We start from the raw sequence: 11,163 nt of genomic DNA, 5'->3' as shown, positions 1-11,163 counted from the left end.
ATACATATTATATATATACATATATATACATATATATATATACATACATACATATACATACATATACATACATAGTATATATATAGTATATATATATATATGTATATATATATTAGTATATAATATATATATAACATATATATATATACATATATATATATACATATATATACATATATATACATACATATATATACATATATATACATACATATACAGACATACATACAGAGTTTCTACAGCTGGATGCCCTTCCTAACGCCAACCACTCAGAGAGTGTAGTGGGTGCTTTTACGTGTCACCCGCACGAAAACGGCCACGCTCGAAATGGTGTCTTTTATGTGCCACCCACACAAGAGCCAGTCCAGGGGCACTGGCAACGATCTCGCTCGAAAACCCTACAAAGGCCAGTCAGGCAGTACTGGCAACGGTCATGCTCAAGATGGTACATCTTATGTGCCACCCGCACAAGAGCCAGTCCAGGGGCACTGGCAACGATCTCACTTGGCTTGCCGGGTCTTCTCACGCACAGCACATTTCCAAAGGTCTCGGTCAGTAGTCATCGCCTCGGTGAGGCCCAATGTTCGAAGGTCTTGCCTCACCACCTCAGCCCAGGTCTTCCTGGGCCTACCTCTTCCACAGGTTCCCTCAACTGTTAGGGTGTGGCACTTTTTCACGCAGCTATCCTCATTCATTCTCACCACATGTCAAAACCAGCGCAATCGTCTCTCTTGCACACCACAACTGATGCTTCTTATGTTCAGCTTTTCTCTCAAGATACTTACACTCTGACGGGTATGCACATTGACATTACACAAACAGCGGAGCATACTGGCTTCATTCCTTGCGAGCTTACGCATGTCCTCAGCAGTCACAGCCCACATACATATATATATACATATGTATATATATGCACATGTATATATACACACACATATGTATATACACATATATATATATACATACACATATATATACACGTTGGTGTTAGGAAGGGCATCCAGCTGTAGAAACTCTGCCAAATTTAGATTGGAGCCTGGTGTTGCCATCCGGTTTCACCAGTCCTCAGTCAAATCGTCCAACCCATGCTAGCATGGAAAGCGGACGTTAAACGATGATGATGATGATGATACACACATATATATACACACATACATACATACATATATAAACATATCTACATACATATATACACACATATATATATATATACATACATACATATACACATATATACATACATACACATATCTACATACATATATACACATATATATATACATACATACATACATATATATATATACATACATATATATATATACACATACATATCTATATATACACATACATATATACAACTGATCTCAGGACACTGAACTTCATGGATGGGATGACATAGAACCAGGACAAATGGCAATATGCATTGCTCCAGAAGACCTGCCTATTTTGGTTCTGAAAGTGTAATTGGGCATATATACATCTGGGACTCTAACCCAATTTTGTTATCAAGCCTTCCCTATAGCTTCATCATCTCTATATTACATTTTAACTGCAGTATTCTGCTGTTATAATTAAATGACAGCAGAACTACATATTTCATTAACTTTTTCTGTGATATAAGTAATCTGATATCACAGGACCACCTCACTTGGCATTTATCCTTCATTCTTAACAACATTCTTTTTCACTTACATCTTATATTACTCATACCACATTCATCTCTCTCCCTCTCTTACCTATTCACATCTCATCACCATTTCTCTCCTCTCTACTGTATTATGATTACTTTTCTGCTGTTCTTCAACCCTTTCTGTACCGCCAGTCACCACCTACACTCCACTAGTTCCCTTCAACTCATATATCACTCTTTCACCCTTGTCCACCATTCTCTGTATTTACTCCTCAACTCTTCCTAATCTCTAGTCTTCACCTACTTTCCTTTACCCACTTATATTTATCATTAATTATCCTTAATCCTTATTCAGCATTCATTATATTCATTCCCCTACCTTATCTCAAACCATACACCATTCTGACTCTTCTGCTTCCATTCACCTCTATTCACCTTCTGGTATCCTCAGAGACACTCTGATAACTCATCACCACCATCTTTATCCCTCCAGTACCACCACAATTACACTCACCTACTCTATAATGCAGTAGCTATGTAATCTTCTCTACAGCAAGAAACCTGTTCTGCTTCTTCTTTCATATTTTAACCTCTCATCACCAAGCATAAAGCTACCTTTCTCCAGTGTAATCCAAAATGTTGTGGCTTGGAAGACTATAACGAACAGAAGACTGAGAGCCAAGGATTGGCAAACTCCTACCTGGTCACTAAATTCAATGCAGTTCTTGTTGCCAACACTCACCTTACTGACAGCATTCCTACACATAACTTGCATGGCTCTCACAAGCCATTTGTCTACCTCTAGCTTCCTCAAAGACCATCAGATCACAGAGTGAGAGGCCCTGTCAAAGGCTTCATCCAAGTCAATGAATGCCAAGTAGAATCACTTTAAACTTCTGCTGCATTTGTCTTACTAGAAAAGAGGGCATCAGCTGTACTTCTCTCTAGTACAATACGAAACCAAATCATCTAACTTAATTCTCTTCCTAATTAATCAGTCTTACATACCTATCTATCTATCTATCTATCTATCTATCTATCTATCTATACATACATACATACATACATATCGAGGAATACATGCATCAGCTTCTGGAGCTGTCTTGAAGCTGTGGTGGAAGCTGAAGGTGGCTACTTTGAGTCAACTTATCTCTCAGCCACAATCTGGTTGATATTTTTTGATTTTTTAAAACAATTTTATTTTTGTACAGGATATTGTGTTTTCTTTTCCTTTCATGCAAGCTGACTGTGGCCATGCTGGAGCTCCGCCTTTAATCGAGCAAATCGACCCCAGGACTTATTCTTTGTAAGCCTAGTACTTATTCTATCAGTTTCTTTTGCTGAACTGCTAGGTTACGGGGATGTAAACACACCACCATCGGTTGTCAAGCGATGTTGGGGGGACAAACACAGACACACATACAAATACACACACATATATACATATATACAAGCTTCTTTCAGTTTCCGTCTACCAAATCCACTCACAAGGCTTCGGACGGCCCGATGCTATAGTAGAAGACACTTGCCCAAGATGCCACTCAGTGGGAATGAACCCGGAACCATGTGGTTGGTAAGCAAGCTACTTACCACACAGTCACTCCTGCATATATATATATATATATATATATATATATAGTAGAAGCAATGGATATAGAATATAGAGTATATTGGAAACTTTATTTATCACAACATTCACCACATCCTGCATCGTATCTAAATGTATTTTAGATACAACTGCTATCAACATGTTAAGATTAAGAGTGAAACATTCATTACTTATGTAATGGGAAACTTGCATGTAGAGATGCTTCTGCATCGTAGGATGCACCATAATTCACTGCATAGTTTCTCACTCACAAGGGAGCGATGCAGGCTGTGTTGAAATGATCATTGTGATAAAGTTTCCAATATACTCCATCTTCTGTATCTATTGTTTCTGTTATATTCAATGCATACTGAGGAATTCCTAATGTAGATGATTATACAACTACCATAGATGACACCAAGTAGCCATAGGCTGTGAATGTGCTATATCGGCATATTACTAGGGACCTACCCAACATGTAAATTTCAAATTTTACAGTTAAACTTTAACTTTAATTTTAACTTATATATATATATATAATAACAAAGGTGGCTAGACACAGTATAAAACCAAAAAGGAAAATTCAATTGTCACTAATAGTGACTGAGGATGCAGGGTAGCCTACACTGCTAGAAACTAGAGTCAAAGACCCTTATAGCCACAATATAAATATACACATTCATATATTAATATATATATGTGCATATATGTAGGTGTGTATATAGATACCTACACCAACACACACACATAGATTCCGCCATTGATCTTCTATGACACTACACAGCTGTTGTAAGCATTTGAGGGCAGAATTGGCACATACGTCATCCCACTTTTGTGCTACCACTTTTAAATCCCATTCCTCATTCTCATCATCTGTTTTTACATTATTTCCCACCATTCGCCTGTTTTCTGCGCCTTGAGTTATCTGCCCCTCCCTTCTGAGCTACATTTTAGATATCAAAACCCTCTCATATCCACTACTGATGCTCTCCCCATCTTTGTCATCCTACCCACTCACAATAGCCACCCTTATGTACCTCTAATCTCCATCTCTACCACTGCTCATTTTTCTCCTTCACTTTAACATTCTGCACTTTATCTCCCTACTTTCCAATTTGACTACAGATATATGACACTGTTGCATTCTGTCCTCCTGTGCCACCTTTTGTCAGCTCCTTTTTCCTGAGCTAGTTATATTTCTCTCACCTTCCCCCATCCATATTGATATTTACCACTAACCACACCTCCACCTTTGCTCATCACTCACATCCACCTCTAGTCTCATCTATAATCTGAGATGATCCTCACTTTCCCTCCTCTTGATCCACTGTCTGTATTTTCCCATACTCTCACCTTGTACCATGGGAATACAATGTGTCACCATCAGCTTTACCTTCCTTTCAGTTACTCTTACACACCCTCATATATACCAGTGTAGCTAAGTATCTCTGCTATAGTAAGAAATCTGTGCTTGTCCCTCTATCATACTTTAGTTTTCAACACCTTCCCCTCTTTCAAATACACTCCCATTTGGTCAAGAGCGCCTTTTCTACTTCTTTCCTTTATCGTGCAAGTTAATCAATACCTTCAGTAGTGTCAGTGTCGTCAAAAAGCCCCCAGTACACACTGTAAAGAGGTTGGCATTAAGAAAGATATCCAACCATAGAAACCATGCCAAAGCCAAAACAGATGCTCTATCTAACACATGGAGTGTTCAGGCAGAGTTGTCTCCCTTAAGTAAATACCACCCCCAAAATTGTGTGACCAAATCTCGTTTTCAAGGTTATTATTATAGTAAAAGAGTTGTGCAAAAAACATTCTTTAGTTGGTAGCCAAAAGATTACTAAATCTTTTGATACCTCATACATTAAAATTTGCAACAGGAGGAACATACACACACACACAAACTCTGTTTTATATATTTATATATATATATATATATATGGGAGAATGTACGAAAAAAAACAACAACAGACGAGGACAAGTGGTGTAAACAACAAAAGGATGTATTAGTTTGACGCTCGGGAATACAGAAAGTCTTTAACATTTCGAGCTACGCTCTTCAACAGAAAGAATATGGAGAAAACAAGGATAAAAACAATTGAATGGTGTTTGGTCAGCGATCTATCATATATATATACATATATTTATATATAACTTGCACATATAACACTCATACATATATAATTCTTTTATTTGTTTCAGCTACATGGCTGTGGTCATGCTGGAGTACCACTATGATTTTGTACTTTTAGACATTGATCTTCAGCTGATTTCTTCAGGGTGGTGGGATTTCATGTCACCACTCCTTGCATGTGCTTTTCTGCTTGGTTGTTGGCCCATTTGGTGTATGAGGGAGTTTGACATTGCTGCCTTTATATGTGTATCTCATGCTGGGCTGTTCATTCATTGGAACTGTAGATAGGAGAATGTCCAGTACACTATTGAAGAATTGTGGGCTTCTGAACCCTAAGCTGTTGCAATACCTGGTCCTGACTTTAGATGAGGTGGATGGTACCTTTGAAACAATGCAATGGCATCCAGTTCAGTTATTTGTATAACACTTCATGCTGAAATTAGGAACTAACTCTTTCAGAATTTTGCATACATAGATTATTACATATCTGTTGTGTTTTTACTCCAGGGAGTAAAGTCATATTTTTTCAACCTCTCCCTGTAGTTCATCTGCTGCACTGTTACAATCTTTTTCGTGTAGTAATATTGGACCGCTTCAAGCTCTGATATTAATCTAGCACTATGTGATGACCACAACTGAGAGCAGTAGTCCAGGCAGCTGAGAACAAAGGTTTTCCACAAGGTGAACATGATTTCTTAGTCTCTTTTCTCGAAGGACATTAGTATCCACCCCAACAGTTGTCTGCAGTTTGTTACCATCTTGGTAATGTGCATCTGAAACAAAGCAATTTTGTTATAACTGCCACAAAATGTGTATTTTCTGTCACGGAAAAGATCAAACAACTGTCAGTTGGAGGAGGGAGAGATTATTGGAGATCGGCGAGAGAGGTTTATGGAGGTTGGTGAGAGAAGTTGTCGGAGGTTGGTGAGAGGCAAAGACATTATTCTGCTTAGTGAAGGCAGCTGGGAAATGTATAGTTGATATCATTCACAGAAAAACTATTGTTTTACCGTGAGATAAGTGCTGTTGAAGTGTTAAGTGAAATTTGGCAACCAAGGATTGAATCTATGCTATGTCTGCATGAAGCCACTACAAATATGTTGTGGAATAAAAAAATTATCTACTGTCATGGAAAAAGTTTAACTGTAAAAATACAGAATTATCGGAGTAATAGGCATTCAAAAAAGTATGTATGTATAGAAATGAATGAAGTCTTTAATGTTTAAGATTCAAATTAAGGAAGTGCAATATTAATGTTTAGCAGTTTAAAACGGTGAGTAGTGAAATGCAGAATTAGGTCGGCTGATTATGAAAATCAAATATTGATTGCTTTACTAAAATCTGCAGGTGGTATGGATTATTTCCCTTGGGCTGTTTAAATAAAATAGGTAATATGTAGTAGATGGAAGGATCCATTGGAAGGGCCCTATTATCGATTTTTTAAACAATTTAAGTATGTCACGAGGTTGTTTCCAGACATGAGTTCTACTCACGTGTCAAATAAAGTATAAAAGTGATATTGTCTGCAAAAATTTGAAATAGGACACACAAAAAAATCAATATTCAAATTATTCGAACATAAACAATGAAATGGGTTATTTCCCTTGAGTGTTTAAAAAATATTGTACAAGATCTATGGGTTATTTCCCTTGCATGTTTTTTTTTTAATTAGTTATATGAGGTAGATATAAAGGTCCCTTCCAGGGGCCGTACTATCATTTTTTTTTCAACAATCTAAGTATGTCACGACGTTTCCAGACACGAGTTCTACTCATGTGTCAAGTTTCATCAAAATAAAACGATGTAAGAGGAGTTAGCTAACAACGCCACAAACGATTTTCCACATATGTAGTAGATTTGCTTCAGTCATTTGACTGCGGCCATACTGGAACAAATCGACCCTAGGACTTATCTTTTGTAAGCCTAGTACTTATTCTATCAGTCTCTTTTGCCGATCCGCTAAGTTATGGGGACGTAAACACACCAACATCAGTTGTCAAGCGATGGTGGGGCACAAACACAGACACACATATATATTATATAGGGCAGGCTTCTTTCAGTTTCCGTCTACCAAATCCACTCACAAGGTGCCACGCAGTGGGATTGAACCCGGAACCATGTGGTTGGTAAGCAAGCTACTTACCACACAGCCACTCCTGCGCATATATATATATATATATATATATATATATATATATATATATATGCATAATATATGAATGGGTGTGTGTTTAGAGACTTCATCAAAAGAGAATTTGAAATTCGAATGTAGACAAAATTCCGCTCTTGTATTATAGGGGAAAAAAATTAATTACATGCCTGGTATTTTATGTTAACTCCGGAATTAGGAAAGGCAAAGTGAATATCTGTGATATTAGCATTGAGAACGGAAAGGGTTGTAACTAAATACCGTAATAATTGAAAGGCGATTCAGCGAATCTTCAAAAGCACCACATGTAAACATGAAAGATTGTGAAAATGTCATCTATGACCCCTTTCAAATTTTTTTTAACATTGAAAACATCTGCAGCTGCAGATTGTATTAGAGTTTTATTCTAAGCTCAATTCGCAAGGAAAACAACTTACGTGATGCCGCTTAGTGTGAATGTGTGGAAAAGTGTGAGCGCACGGGCGCGCACATATTTTCGTTATAACAGAACGAGACATGAGTTTAGCATGTAATCAATGATGTACTGACAAGCTGTACTTACCTTTGCATTTCAGGCAGATAACTATGCAGAAGTGTCAGAAATTGATTGCCAGAATGTACTTTACAGAAATTTTATCTAAAAATATAAACCTTATCATCTTACTTGTCATATCTGATTTCATTTTCTTCTAAGTTTGGAAATGCATACAGCTTATGCATTTCTATTATTTATTACAAAGCAATATAATATAAGCACTATTTTATTCACACAAGAGCGGACACACTCGAGAGATTATACACACGTAAATTCGATATAGTGGAAAGAGTAAGCAGATCTCTCTCAAATCACACCTGCCCTTGAATAATATGATCCAATTTCAAGAAAAAAAATGGTTGGTCATTGTTTTATCATAGATGTGGTCAGACGCTCTACGTATGAGGAATAAGGGATTTACATTCTGCGTGTGCTCACTGCGCACAGAACTGGTAAATTTTCTTTACGATAATTGAGTTCTTACAGTTTCGTGATTTGATCTATTCATAATACATTGTTGGGTGGAGGCGCAATGGCCCTGTGGTTAGGGCAGCGGACTCGCGATCATAGGAGCGCGGTTTCGATTCCCAGACCGGGCGTTGTGAGTGTTTATTGAGCGAAAACAACCTAAAGCTCCACAAGGCTCTGACAGGGGATGGTGGCGAACCCTGCTGAACTCTTCCACCACAACTTTCTTTCGCTCTTACTTCCTGTTTCTGTTGTACCTGTAATTCAGCCTTGTCACACTGTGTCACTCTGAATATCCCCGAAAACTACGTTAAGGGTACACGTGTCTGTGGAGTGCTCAGCCATTTGCACGTTAATTTCACGAGCAGGCTGTTCCCATGATCGGATCAACTGGAACCCTCGACGTCGTAAGCGACGGAGTGCCAACAACAATACATTGTTGGAAACAAAGATTAAGTCATGTTAAAGTCGTAATATATGTTAATTTATATAAAAGTTTGTTTATTTTTCAGTAACAGGTTCTGTACAGAAGCATACCCTATGAAAGTATCAATTCTTGAAATCGTAATATTTTATTGTTTGATGAATAACTGATTAACGAAAAGAATAAACATTACTGAAACTTGCACTGTATACACACACATAATACATTCAAAGGGGCAGGGTCCCAGAGAAGCACTAAGCTGAAACACCCGCCCTTTCACATACTTCGGGTAGTCGTACAACGACCTGTAAGGTACAGGTAACTAATTACGCAGAAAAAGACACATGCTGACCCAATCACTTTTTTTTTTTTTTTTTTTGCATATGAATTAACTACTTGACATTGCAGCAGTCTACAGTAAATCACGACAATATTATCTAATATTTACCGCATGCAACATGCTTTTTCTTTTTTCGTTTACGTGAAAACGCGCCCGCACACACATAGATTATATATATAGGTAATAGGAATAAATATTTCGCAGACGAAGCGAGAATATTCGTGCATAAGTTAAGCAATGGAATCAATAATATAGAAAAAAGATAGAGCGAAACTCTCTCTCTCTCTCTCTATATATATATATATATTATATTACATATATATATATATTATATATTACATATATATATATATATATATATATATATATATTACATATATATATATATATATATTACATATATATATATATATATATATATATATATATTACATATATATATATATATATATTACATATATATATATATATATATTACATATATATATATATATATATATATATATTACATATATATATATATATATATATATATTACATATATATATATATATATATATATATTACATATATATATATATATATATATATATATATTACATATATATATATATATATATATATATATATATTACATATATATATATATATATATATATATATTACATATATATATATATATATATATATATATTACATATATATATATATATATATATATATATTACATATATATATATATATATATATATATATTACATATATATATATATATATATATATATATATATATATTACATATATATTATATATTACATATTATATATATATATAATATATATACGGTTAATGTATAGTTTAACTCCTAGTCACTAAGACAAAAATAACAAACCAGTCTAATAGGTGTAAAAAATGTGTAGGAAACGAATATGGAAACGTAGAGTGCTAGAATGCTTTCTGTGGCTATTACATACATCAAAATGGATTAAGTATTTTTTATTTTTATTTATGGCAATAAATGCAATAACTCCATCGTTACCAATTCAATGACAAAATAACTACAGATACTAATTGCTATAAAAGAAAAGAAAAAGGGCGGGGAGTATGTCACCGCTAAAACACATTTTATCATAGGCGAACTCAATCAGGGCTAATCTGAGGTTAGACAGCAAAAATAGCAGCCAAATGTCGGTCATATTTCACCCAATTGTCTTAAAGGCGATCTTTCAGTTTTTATATCCTTTCTCCGAAAGATTGTTGTATTAGACAGGAGGGTTACTGTAGAAACACTGTTGACTGGAGACCTGTCCGATCAGGGGTCAACAAGAAGCCGTCAACAACAATGTAGGAGAACAGCAACATCATCATCATTAACAACACTATCAACGAGGAAGCCGCTACGTGTAACAAATAACTAAATCGCTCTCAAATCATAACCCTTGAGGGAAGGAAAAATACACATGGGAAAGACGGAATAGTCATGGCTGGAATGCCATTTATCATAGGTCTATTCAACCGGAGTTGACGTGTGGTTAAACAAGATGCAATGAAGATATCAGTACAATCAACAATATAAACACCAATAGGATACACTAAGTGACCTGCGAGCCTACAAGAGAGCCTCGGCGTTAGAAACAGTAGCCAAATCTCCCTCAGATCACAACCCACCGTCTAAAAATAATAATAAAAAGACAGTGGATAATGTAGTCCTGGGGTGCATTTAATCATGGGCCAGGTCAGTTTGTGTGCTGACATAGGACTGAAGAACAACTAGGTGTCCAATCAAACAACGACGACCAGACAAAGATAATGTCAACAGGTGAAGAATGTCTGGAAAGTTCTCAAAAACTTTTTGTGTGAAAGCCTTCAAGTTTTCGTACAATCAATGA

The 11,163-nt window shown here is 35.9% G+C and overlaps 1 protein-coding gene across 3 annotated transcripts in view; it reads right to left on the bottom strand.

Annotated features, from left to right (window-relative positions):
• Nucleotides 1-11,163, bottom strand: part of LOC106869343 (kelch-like protein 26) — a 94,748-nt gene that overhangs the window by 82,635 nt on the left and 950 nt on the right. Inside the window, exon 2 of one of the 3 annotated variants that reach the window (XM_089361517.1) lies at nucleotides 8,070-8,144. The exons of the other annotated variants lie outside the window; for them this stretch is intronic. The gene's annotated coding sequence lies outside the window, so the exon portion shown is untranslated. The remainder of the gene's footprint in view (nucleotides 1-8,069; nucleotides 8,145-11,163) is intronic. 3 annotated transcript variants of the gene reach the window in all.

Source organism: Octopus bimaculoides, chromosome 1, assembly GCF_046866305.1.
Source record: "Octopus bimaculoides isolate indiv1 chromosome 1, ASM4686630v1, whole genome shotgun sequence".
NCBI lineage: Eukaryota > Metazoa > Mollusca > Cephalopoda > Octopoda > Octopodidae > Octopus > Octopus bimaculoides.
Note: the sequence above shows the minus strand (reverse complement) of the source record. Positions and strands in the feature narration are given on the sequence as shown.